At 42.8% G+C, this 13,487-nt stretch overlaps 1 protein-coding gene across 22 annotated transcripts in view; it reads right to left on the bottom strand.

Moving 5' to 3' along the window:
- Positions 1–13,487, bottom strand: part of CAMK2G (calcium/calmodulin dependent protein kinase II gamma) — a 375,935-nt gene that overhangs the window by 188,946 nt on the left and 173,502 nt on the right. The gene's annotated exons all lie outside the window — the stretch shown is intronic.

Below are 13,487 nucleotides of genomic sequence, written 5' to 3'. Positions count from 1 at the left end.
CCGTTGTCTGGGTGTCACCCTGGACTCCGCACTCTCCTTCACTTCCCACATCCAAAACCTCACAAAGTCCTGCAACTTCCACCTTCGTAACATCTGTAAGATTCGCCCTTTCCTGACCTCTGCCACCACCAAACTCCTCATCCATGCCCTCATAATTTCCCGCCTTGACTACTGCAATGCCCTGCTGTCTGGTCTCCCTATGACCCGAACAGCCCCACTGCAGTCCATCATGAATGCGGCAGCCAGAATTATCCACTGTTCCCATCACTCCACCACGGCAGATCCCCTCCTAGAATCCCTCCACTGGCTTCCTATCCAGTCCAGAATCAAATTCAAGATACTGTGTCTGACCTACAAATCTGTCCACAAAACTTGTCCAACCTACATTTCCGATCTTACTCAGAGGTACACACCTAGCCGCTCACTCCGCTCTTCCAATGAATTTCGCCTAACCGCCCCCCGCATCACCCAGTCCCATGCACGCCTCCAGGACTTCTCAAGCGCTTCTCCAACACTATGGAACTCCCAACCTCCACCCATTAGGGCAGCCCCCTCCTTCAACATCTTCAAGAAAGCCCTCAAAACTCACCCCTCACAAGTGCTCTAAACCTACAGCTGAACTCTGGTCCCCTACCGTTCGTGTCCTTACCTCTCCCTCTAGATTGTAAGCCTTTGGACAGGGTCCTCCTCCTTTTGTGTCCTACCTGATCATGCACCTCCATTACTGTGAACCCATGCTATGCATCTGAGTGAACCTAACTTGCCTAATCTACATGCTCAATCCAATGACTAAGCATTACCTGGCACTCATACTGTGCCGTGTGATCTGGTTTTCTATTATTCCTGTATTGTCATATTGCTGTATGTCACCCCTAAATATTGTCTGTAACCTAAATTAATGTTCAGCGCTGCGTAATATGTTGGCGCTTTATAAATACAATAAATAAATAAATAAATAAATGTTAACTTGCAAGGGCACGGCTCTCTCAGCCTTTTGTGTCTTAGAATGTGATCTACATTTTGATCACCATTTATAGGTTTCACTGTATTTACTATGAATTATGTACCAATCTCGATATTTTGTGTATGCCATTGTCTGTATTATGTATCCCATGTTTGTTTCTTACTCTGTACAGCGCCAAGAAAATATGTTGGTACTTTAGAACTACCAAAAAAAAAAAAAAATATCCTTAAAGTAGTATTAATCCAAACATCTGGAGGAGATGTCCATTTAGTAAAAGCTACAACATTCATACAGAGGAACACACACTCAGTGTGCCAGTATACACATACAGTGCGTCAGTCAGTTTCGATGAAAGCCAATAAGCCTACTTGCATGTACTAGGATTGTAGAAATAATTTTAACATACATGGATTGTGGGAATAAAATCATGCCAGTCAATATAAAGAATACAAATCGCCCAATAGACAGCAAAGCTTGTGGAAATTAAGGAACTAAGCCACTTACAACATCAAATAGACTGTAGCTCATGTGATTGCCATAGTGTTCTGCAAGATAAAAAGGCCCAGCAAGATAAAAGGCCCAGATCACACAACAATGCATCTCAGGATGGAACTCCACTGCAGAAACTGAAACACAAACACCACTGTGGCTTTCTTACTAAAAAAAAAAAAAAAAAAAGTGTCCTAATAGGTTCAGTCAACTGGTGGATATTTCTGATCAATTTTTATGATAATGAAAAGGTACCCAAACACTTTTTTTTTGAGTTTTCAATTATTTTTTCCCAGATTTGGCAAAAAAATTGAGCACATTTGTGTGATACTTTGATTCATTTTTTGTAATGTTTAATTTCAATCAATTAGAGAAATTGATTGTAATTCTTGAATTGAAATAAAAAAAAACGTTGTGTGACCTTAGGGCTAGGGCTAGTTGTCCTTAGAGCCCACTAGAAATTGCAATCGAAATCGCTTAGTGCTTTTGTAGCAATGTATCCATCACTTTCCAGATGATTTCTGACAATTTTGAAGCATTTTTAATTCAGTGCTTGCAATTTATATATCAATTGCGATGTCCATTAGCACAAGGCATTGTGGGTACAGCAAATGGAGTAGTGAAAGTGCTGCAAAAATTTGCTTTGCTTTGTACAGTGACTGAAAAAATAATTTAGCTGCAATCCTAAACTTTTTATAGTAGTGTAAATGGTCCAAAAATGCTGCAGGCACTGCAATTGCAATTTTAGGAAATTGCAACTGTAAGATCATCTTCACTGACTTTCATGAACCTAGCGCTTTTGGAATCCTTGGCGATTCCAAAATGCTGCTGAGAATGCGGAGGGGATCTAATTAACATGTATAAATACATCAGAGGGCAATATAATACCTTGGCGGATGAGCTTTTTGTCCCTAGGCCTTCTCAAAGGACTAGAGGACATGATCTGCGCATGGAGGAAAAACGTTTTAGCCATTTATTTAGGAAAGGGTTCTTTACAGTAAGAGTGATGAAGATGTGGAATGCATTGCCACAGGAAGTCGTTATGGCAAACTCTATACCTGCATTTAAAGGGGGCTTAGATTCTTTCCTTGCATTGAAAGACATCCATGGCTACAATTACTAGGTAATGCCTAATGATGTTGATCCAGGGATTTTATCTGATTGCCATCTGGAGTCGGGAAGGAATTTTTCCCTTTAGGGGCTAATTGGACCATGCCTTGTAAGGGTTTTTTCGCCTTCCTCTGGATCAACAGGGATATGTGAGGGAGCAGGCTGGTGTTGTACTTTATACTGGTTGAACTCGATGGACGTATGTCTTTTTTCAACCAAAATAACTATGTAACTATGTAACTATGTTACAGCTTCTTTTGCAGGGTTCAGATTTCAATCTCCCTTTGGCCTCATTAACATCAGGGCCGTTTCTGTGCGCTTTTTTACAGCGCACTGCCCTGTGCGATCAGCAAGGTATTTACTTTCCCATGTAACTAAATGTAGCTGGTTCACATCTATGCGCTGCGCTGAGCAGCGTTACAGAAACGTAGGGTTGCATGCATTTCTGTGCGTTGAGCTGGAAAGCGCACATCAATGCAAGTGAATGGGTGCGCTTTTTTAGCGCATAGAAGCGCATACAAGCGCATGCGTTTTTTTTACCCCTAATTGGAGAAAAAAATATTTACATACAAAAAAAAAGTTTTATTGACAACTGCTGCTGGTACAACAAGCAAAACGTGCTTTAAAGAAGCGCAGCGCAACACACAGAAACGCGCACTAAAGCGCGCACAAGAGCATGCGTTTTTTACCACGCGCTTTCACGAGTTTTTCAGCGCAGCAGATGTGAACGAGGCCTTATGTCTGAAAACGCAATTTACCCAGGTAGTGCATGCTGCACACATGAATGTTTACACAGCTCAGAAACCTGTGCCAGAATGGATTGAAAGGACTTGTTTACTACACCGTTAATTATCACTTGAGCAGTACTGTACTGTGCTTTGTGCTGCATTGTACTGAGCACCACAGGACTCCCTACAGGATAGCGCTGAAGCTGTAGCTTGAAAAGTCAGACTTGACAAAATGTTCTTTTTAAGGTAACACTCCAGAGAAAAGAAAACTCTGTTTGCATTCTCCGAGGCAAGGGCACTGCACCCAGATTCATCAGTGTCTTAATCTTAAGGCAACATGCTTGTCTTGAGATTCATTTTGGCATGGGCTTCAGATCATGATTTCCTGATTAGGCAGGTATTTATATTTGTAAATGTTATTTGCATTTTGGTGTTGGCAGGAGATGAAGGGTGCTAGTATACTTTGTGCAATTTGGAATAATGCAACGCATTACTACTAGGGCTGGTCAATGAGATGCAAATAATTTTGAGTTGATGCAGCATTATGCAAATGTTGTACGCAAAGGTATGCATTTTAAACATGGGCCAATTAAATCCTGCTGAGGTAAAATTAAATTGGTCCATTATCAAGCTGCATACATTTTCATACAAAATTTGCATAATCCTGCATAAACTCAAAAATATTTGACCATCCCTTATTACTACAAGTGAACAAAAGCTTGCCTACAGAGCTGAATGGGCATGTTCACATTTCTGCCTGGTAGAAAATTGCATCGTCGTAATATGTTTCAACAGTGTTTTTCTGGATAACGCATTCCCCAGCAACTGCCCATGCTATGAAAAACCGTATACAGTACATGCGCATTTTTTGCTCGCACTATGCATTTTGTAATACAGCTCATGCTACCCAATGCACATAGTGTGAAAGTATCCTACAGGGTTAGGTAATTATGTTTTGCAGGTTCAGAGGGGAATAATATTTTAAATTTGTTGTGTCTGCTTATGGTGGGGGCCAAAGCTTTTGCTGACAGCAGCAAAGAATGTTTCCAGTTGTCATAACTGGTACACATAACTGGTAAAAACACAAATATGGAACCTTTGACAATTGCGTAAGGGCCCTTTTACACTTAAGGTGGCCACTAACTGTCCAATTTCTAGTGAAAAATCGTTCGATCGATCAGAAATTCTGATCGGATGAAAAACCGTTCACTACACCATCAACTAACCAATCTTTGCTTCCTATCTATCATGATCACCAAGAAAATCCAAATTTTCATTCGACGAAAATTCATTCGGGCGACATTTTTTTCACTCGTTCATAACCGATTGTGTCCATCAATGGAGATTATTTGCAACCAATCCGATCAGAATTTCTGATCGCTCGAACGATTTTTCGCTAGAAAGTGGACCGTTAGTGGCCAGCTTTAGTCAGTTGCTCTCAGTTAAAACTGAAATAAAACGGATTTTCAAAGTATTGCCCATGTTTTCCTATGGCCTCTTTTACACTTACCGTGTTTTAACTGAAATCTTCTTCCCAATCCACTGCTATAGAAAAAACGCACACTAACGCACACCAACTTATTAAGTGTAAACAGGGCCTTAGAGTACAACATCTAAAAACCTATTCTAAGGGTCCTTTTACACTTAATCAGGCTTAATAGGCCAAATTTAATTTATTGAACAGTCTCAAATTAAGTGGTGCCACTATAGCAAACATGACGGGATAGTCCTCCCCCCCTTCTGAAGTAGAGCAGTGGAGCAGTTCAATATTTATCTGTCCCTGTGCTGCTTCGCCAGAAAAAAGTTCAAGATGAAATGTGGCCCAAGGCAAGTTGCTGGCCTTCACTTCCCCCATAGACTTTTAGATAAGTTGAAGGGAGGGGGTGTTTTACCAGCCACACTAGGGGGGTTTGGACCACCAGAGTGGGGCCCAAGTTCATTTTGCTGAGGGTCCCCGTGTGCTGTTGCTCCACCCTTGCTCAAACTGACAATGTTTTAACTAGAAACAGTCACCAGTGTGCTCCTCTGGATTGAAAGGCTGTGTGCTGTCATCCTTTTACTGCTTACAGTGATGCATAAATAAAGTTCTGTAGGGCCACATAAAATGGCAAGGAGGACTGTGTCACATTGTTGGCTTTAAATGTGCCAAAAGTATTTCTCAGCATTTCCATGTGATGACGCGAGCTAGCAAGCCAATTTACAGCAGGATTTCAAATATGACCTTGCATCATTACCTAGATTCTACTGTATGGTGTTATTTTTCAGGGTACATTATACCGTATATACTCGCAAGCAAGCCAAATTTTTGACCCCCCAAAAGTGGGCCAAAAGTTGGGGGGGGTCGGCTTGCTTGCGAGTCATGTTGGCTCCTTATACCCCCATCCCCCGCCGCGGCCGCCATTAGCTTACCCGGCGGCTTCCCATATCCCTCCCTCCGCCTCCTGCACGGGCTTGTAAATAGTTTGCAGCAGCTCGCCCCACGGCGGCTGCTGTGTGATGACGGAGGAAGCTGTAGGCAGAGCGGTTCCCATAGCAACGGCGATACACTTCGCCCGTACAGGAAGCCGCTCTGCCTACAGCTTCCTCCGTCATCACACAGCAGCCGCCGTGGGGCGAGCTGCTGTGAATTATTTACAAGCCCGTGCAGGAGACGGAGGGAGGAATATGGGAAGCCGCCGGGTAAGCCAATAGCAGAGGCGGCTGTGGGGAGGGGGGGGGGACACTATCTACCTATACTGAGCACTATACTAGCTATACTGGGCACTATCTACTTACACTGGGGCACTATAATAGCTATACTGGGGAACTATTCTAGCTATACTGGGGCCCTATTCTAGCTATACTGGGCACTATACTAGCTATACTGGGCACTATACTAGCTATACTGGAGCACTATACTAGCTATACTGGGGCACTATTCTAGCTATACTGGGGCACTATACTGTGGCACTTTACTAGCTATACTGGGCACTATACTAGCTATACTGGGCACTATACTAGCTATACTGAGCACTATACTAGCTATACTGAGCACTACCTACCTATGCTGAGCACTATACTAGGGCACTATACTAGCTATACTGGGCACTTTACTAGCTATACTGGGCACTATACTAGCTATACTGAGCACTATACTAGCTATACTGAGCACTACCTACCTATGCTGAGCACTATACTAGGGCACTATACTAGCTATACTGGGCACTATACTAGCTATACTGAGGCACTACCTACCCATAATGGACACTATACTAGCTATACTGGGACACACTGGAGGGAATCCCACGGCCAGCATTTCCTACCCCCGGCTTACATGAGGGTCAATCATTTTTCCCTGTTTTTTCAGTTAAAAGTGGGGGGGTCGGCTTATAAGCGGGTCGGCATGCTTGCGAGTATATACGGTACTTGTCCCAAATCTAAGTACTGTTTGATCCAAACCAAATAAGAATGATGTTTCGGGAGCTATTTGGTGGGTGTTATTTTGGGGCCATTTTTAGTCGGAAGCATCACAGCAGTCCCCACATCCAGTCACAATAATGGCATTTTATTCTTTTGATCTTTCTACCCCTAGATTATCATGGCCAATAAGTGATTAAGATGCATATCAGGTGGCCAATACAAAGATTTACTTAAAAGGCTCACATATAGGGTTAAAAACTTGGAGCCAAAGGTCTACAGAAAGTCTCCATCAAAACTGGCTGGACAGGGGACACTGTGGCAATGCTTCAGATAATAGCTGTCTACTACAGTGGTTCCATTATACCTCACTATGCATTCCAGGCCCCATCTAGTGATTGATGTATATTAATAGTGTTATATATGTATTTTTTAAATAAATAAATAAATAAAAAAAAAAACTTAGCACCCAAACTATGTCACTAACAACACAATCTTGACTTCTAAAAGTATGCCTAGCTGCTGCACCCAATGTTAAAGTGGATCCAAGATTAACTTTTACTCATTGCATAATTCTGTTCCTTTCATATTGTTTATAGGGCATTCCTCAAGCCAAATACTTTTTTGTTTTTGTTTTAATACTCTAATTCCCTATAAACTACACAAGCCTCGGCCAAAGATTTTCAGAGAGACTTGGTATTTTCAGACAGTAGCAAGGGCTCACGGGAGCTCAGTCTGGGCAGGAGGAGGGGGAGGTATTCCTAACCAGAGATTTCAGAGGCAGAGGGGAGGAGGAGGGGGGGGGGGTTAGGTTTTTTTTCACAGGCTGAGTGCTGAAGATGCAGATAAGTTTCCCTGTATGTAATGTTTACAAACAACATGGCTGCTGTCATTGTATCACAGGAAGAAATAATCATATTCTATTGAAGCTGTTTGCAGCTAGATTTGCTGTGTAAACTATCTAAACTTTAGATAAGACATATAGACAAGTTACTTGTTATAGTTTTTCATCTCGGATCCGCTTTAAAATGGAGTTAAAACCCTATTCACATTAACATTACCCCAAAACTACATTTAGCAAAGGGTGTTTTTGTTTTTTATTTAATCTTATGGTTAAGATTTCAAAATCCAAATTGATAAAGGGAATACTGGCAGCCATACTTGGTGAAGTTATTCACTAGGGATGATCAGTCATTTCTCCTTGCATTCAAGTTGTATGGAAATACATCTTGCACTTGGAATAATAAAAATGAACAGGAAGTTATTCTGATTGGTCCAATTTCAAGCAGCATATAATGTCAATGAAATCTGAATGCAAGGAGAATTTATCTGCATCTCATTGATCATCTCTTATTCACCAAACACGGCACTGGGGATTCCCCAACTCCTGAGAGCTGGAAATGTGTCAGTTTAGGCCCCGTTCACACTGCACGCGTTTCCAGCCGCGTTTTGGAAACGCGTGCAGGTGGCCGACACGCACGACATCAGACATTGCATAGAGTGCAATGTCTGATGTTCACACCTGCATGCGTTCCGGACCTGTGCGGTCTGGGAACGCATGCTGCACGCATTTTTTGTAAAAACGTGTGGCTGTCCCATTCACTTTTCAGTGATGGGATCAGCCACGCAACGCACACAAACGCGGATGGCGTGCGTTCATACGTGTTGCGTTCCGCGTGCGTGCCCGTCCACGGTTGTGATGTGAACGGGGCCTTACTGTCTTCCTAGTGACTGACAAAAGGCTCTTGTGAGGGGACAAAGCACACCTGAAGTGGGGAGGAAGGAAAAAAATGTACGTGCTTACATCCGTAAGCTCGACGCCTCTGGATGGTTAAATGGACCAGCTTCCAGCATCCTTAAATCTTACCTTCCAGAGGGACTTAATTTCCAATTTATGGGATTTGTTTGCTCATCCCTTGTACTTGGGGCTCGTACACAAGCTTAACTAAAGTTGGCTGAGGCGGCAGATAACAACCGCCTCAGCCGACACTCAAGCGTGTGTACAGCAGCCCCAAGCTGCGAGCAGGGATCTGCTGGCTCGATCCGGCGCATAAAACTAACCGTGTATACCCGGCATTAGCTTCACATAGCTGAAAGAATGGTGGCTGCACTAAGTAACTGGAACAAGCATTGATGCTCCAAAATGGACAGCTCAGCTAGCGTTACTATAGTGTAACTGTATCTACATGCACAAAAAACAAGGTACGCAAATTCAAATAATACTTGCCATGAATTACAGCAATGTGTACAGCTGATCTAAATAAAAGTGGTGCTTCTTTTTAAGTCAGTCTGCAGTGATATAAAAGTCTAGTCATGGCTTCAACTTTCCAGAAAGACGTGCACGTTATTTAATTTATCACTGCCACTAATTTCCCAATCAGTATTGTTATAACAATGCATTTCTTACCTTGTAAAATTGTCAGATAAAAAATAAATAAATAGCAAAATTGAAAACGTATGTCCTGGTGTGACTCTATTCCAGGAGTGTCTTGAATAAAGACTACACATACACTAAAAAGACAATGTTTAGACTAATGATGGAATTCAGTGCTTAAAAGGTAACGTCAGTCATCAACAAAAATGTTATTTGATGACTAAACTCTTAAAGTGTGTTTGTACAAACGGCATGCTGTGCCAGAGCTCCCAAGAGGCAATGATAGTGCAAAGATGGTAGTCGTATTGTATAAAAAGGTCTTATGAGGATCTGAACCTGAACAGACAACAGTCAGAATAGAAGTCTCTTTTCTGATTGAAACTTGCATAATTTTCATTGTCTCTCAGGGCACTCCCAACTATATACGGTACAGTCTTGAGAAAAATTTCACCTTCTTAGAATTCTAAAGCCTCATACAGGCATATGAGGACAGTCAATGAAAACAAAAAAAAGGGACAAAACCAGTATATGCTGCTCACTGCACTTTATTAAAGATAATTTAAAAAGGCACACACATATATAATCAGCAAAATGTCAGGAGATAACCTAGCATATAAATTACTGTATTGATAAGTACAATACTATGAGGACAGTCACCTGGCAAGGATCAGGACTCTATCCCTCGGCAACAGTTCAGAGGAGAGTCTGTACAGACATAACTTGTCTGTTGCTATAGAGGCAAGGCAATGTCCAGTGCACAGTGGTGCAGCATTTGCAATTGGGGTAAGCAGGAGATCAGTGTACTCGTGGTTGCTCTAGCGTTGGACATAGGTAATGATCGGGTGGGAGGAAGTGTTTCTCCTACTTATGTTATGCTGCAGTTAACTGCTGCATGCTGTTCAAATCACACAAGCATGCAATTCGGACAGCAAGCCTATTGACTCGGGGGAAATGCTGCATATTCCACACTATTGGAAACAGGCCTATAATTCTTAGCTGTTAATTTCCTTGTATCGTTCTTATCTAGACTCTTGAAGGGGTGTAGGACAATGTCCATTTGTGGGTATGGATAGTGGGTCATCCCACCTCCAGCAGGCCCAGTGTACCATGCATATGTTCCTTTAGATATCATTTGGTCAACTTAAAATTCCCCATTAAAGCAATTCTTTCCTCTAATGGTAGTTGCATGACTATGTACTTTCTCCAGACTTTAAAGAAGGCCTTAGTTATTTTATCTTTAGCTTGTAGGGTATTTAATCCATCTAAAATAAAGAGTCGGTGTAGTTCTTGCTGCACCATGTCCACTGTAGGCGGGTCTTTGTCTAACCACTTCATAAAAATTGTTTTTCGGGCTACCATTAACAATATGTGTAGTAGGGGGTGTTGATTTTTGGTTAATGTCATTTATTTCTTTGGGGAAATAGTTGAATAAACACAAGTATTGTTCCTTTACCAATTTTTTTTTTACACAAACGATTGGCATAGAGCAATACCCTCTCCCAGAACTGTGCAACAGCAGTGCAAGACCATATGCAGTGAAGTAAGTCTGCCTCTAAGTTTACATTTTGGGCAATACGGACTATAGTGTACCGGCGGTTGTTTATATTTAACGTTGGGTGGGCAGCACGGTGGCGTAGTGGTTAGCTCTCTCGCCTTGCAGCGCTGGGTCCCTGGTTCGAAGCCCAGCCAGGGCACTATCTGCAAAGAGTTTGTATGTTCTCTCCGTGTCTGCGTGGGTTTCCTCCGGGCACTCCGGTTTCCTCCCACATTCCAAAAACATACGGATAAGTTAATTGGCTCCCCCTAAAATTGGCCCTAGACTACAGTACTTACACTACATAATATAGACATATGGCAATGGTAGGGATTAGATTGTGAGCTCCTTTGAGGGACAGTTAGTGACAAGATATATATATACACTGTACAGCGCTGCGTAATATATGCTTCTAAATTATAGTTGGAATGCTTACTTGTTTGGTTAAGCCAGTCCCTGACATGTCTCATAAGGGCTGCCAAGTTATAGGTTCTTACATTAGGAAGGTTAAAGCCTCCTAATTCATTTGAGCATTGTAGTTTAGCCAACGCGATTCTCGGTTTTTTGCCCTTCCACAAGAATCTGACAAACGCTGCATTTAATAACTGCAGATTCTTGTACCTGAGTAGGAGTGGAATTGTTTGCAGGGGGTACAGAAGCCGACCCATGGAAACCTTCTTTATTAATGCCGCTCTACCTGCTAGCCCTATTGGCAGGCTGTGCCATCTATTCAGTTGCTCTATAATACTTTTGATCAAGGGAGTATAGTTACATGCATATAATTCTGCTGGATCTCTAGGAATGATTATCCCTAAATATTTAAATTTCGTAGTGCCAATTGCCACCCCCAATGCTCGCCAAGCTCCTACTTGTGCCTGTTTGGATAATGGGAAAAGTAAGCTTTTGTCTCTATTTACTTTGTATCCCGCTAAAGTGCCTACCTCTTCTAGTATCTGAAATATTTCTGGCACTTGTCTAATGGGGTCTTGCACAAATAAGAGGGCATCATCCGTGAACAATGCCTGCTGAATATTAACCTGCCCAACCTTAATGCATGCAATCTGTGTTCTTAATATGGTCATCAGCGGCTCCAGTGCTAGATTAAAAAGCAAAGGTAAAAGTGGGTACCCCTGCCTCGTACCCTTGGTTAATTGCATGGAATTATAAATATTGCCATGAGTGACTATTCTTGCTGATGGGCTAGAGTACATAGCCTGAACCGCTTTTGCGAATGCTCCAGAAATTCCTTGCCTTCGCAACACCGCCTGCAACCAATCCCACTCCACATTATCAAAGGCTTTCTCTGCGTCAAGCACAAGGACCGCCGTGTCTTTATAGGTGTGGGGGTATGCTTTAGTATGTTCAAGTACCGCGAGAATTTTCCTTACATTACTCACCGCTGATCTTTTTCTCACAAATCCAGACTGGTTCGGGTGCACCAACTTCGGGACAATCTGTGCAAGCCTGTCAGCCATGATTTTTGAAAAAAAAATTTCATATCCTGATTTAACAGAGAGATAGGGCGATATGAACCCGGTTTTGTGGGGTCTCTCCCCTCTTTTGGAATGAGCTTGATGTAAGCTAGTTGGCCTGTTTTGGGATATTGGCCTGTGCTCAGAATGAAATTATACACTCGAACCAGTGAATCTGCCACGTCCTGCTTCAATATTTTAAAAAATTCCGCTGGGAGCCCATCTGGCGCCGGAGATCTCGCGTTGGCTAGCAATTTATTAGTTTGAAGTACCTCTCCTTTAGTCACCTGTGCATTCAACATGTCAGAGTCATCACTTGTAATAGTGGGAAGCATACTGTCTAGATCTTGGACATCCGTGGAGGCCCTCTCCAATTGGAGCGTCATGTTTTTTAGTCTGAATGGATGCCAAGTTTGCCACCAATCTACCTGCTTTATCCCCATATCTATGAAAAAACAAGTCTGAATGAGCCCTATGGAGAGCCTCCCTCATTGTGAACCAAAGATCTGCTTTCGCTTTATTTCTCATGCAGATATCTCTGGTTTATTGGGAGGGATTAGCTATAAAATTCCTTTTGTGCCTCTCTTGCCTTACTTAGAGCATTCAAAGCTTCAGTTAAGGGCTCATTTACACTATGCGAGTTGCAGTTGGTTTCAACTCACTGCACATAGTGTGCATTAAACATGGTAACACGTCCATAAACCTACATTTTAACATTCACACTACAACAGTGAGTTGCTGTGCAGTGTATTTCAACTCATCGGGAGTGATTGCCGACCGCGTCACACTGATGGGTGTGGCCGCGGCGGCAGCCCCAGGACCGCCTAACGCCGATCAGCGTAAAGTCCTGGGGCTTGCTTTTGCAGGAGATTGCGTGCACGCTGCCCGCGCATCTCCTGCTTGGTAGGCAGAGCTCCACTCCTCCTTCAGTCTCCCAGCAGTGATCGCCGCTCGGAGACTAATTAGCTTGTACACCGCTGCGATCCACGGCAGCGCTGTACTGTGGGCTTGGAGGTGATCGGCTGTCATAGGCTGAAGCCTATGAAAGCTGATCACAGGGATTGGCTGGCAGTGGGAAGGAGGGGGAAGCACAAAAATAAAAAAAGACACTTATTAAAAAATAAAAACAATGGATTCCACCAACAGAAAGCTCTGTTGGTGAGGAGAAAATGTGTGTGTGTGTGTGGGGGGGGGGGGGGGGGGGGGGAGGAGAGAGAATTACTTGTGTGCTGTGTTGTGCGGCCCTGCAGCTTGGCCTTAAAGCTGCAGTGGCCTATTTTACAAAAAAATGGCCTGGTCTTTAGGAGGGGGGGGGAGGGGTTAACACTGTGGTCATCAAGAGGTTAAAACCCATAGAAATTTGTGGCAATGCCCAAAAACTCACTGACCGATTCATGATTTTTTTATTCATGCATTATGC

This window comes from Hyperolius riggenbachi, chromosome 10, assembly GCF_040937935.1.
Source record: "Hyperolius riggenbachi isolate aHypRig1 chromosome 10, aHypRig1.pri, whole genome shotgun sequence".
Lineage (NCBI taxonomy): Eukaryota > Metazoa > Chordata > Amphibia > Anura > Hyperoliidae > Hyperolius > Hyperolius riggenbachi.
The sequence above is the reverse complement of the archived record's forward strand: the minus strand, read 5'-3'. Positions and strand labels throughout refer to the sequence as shown.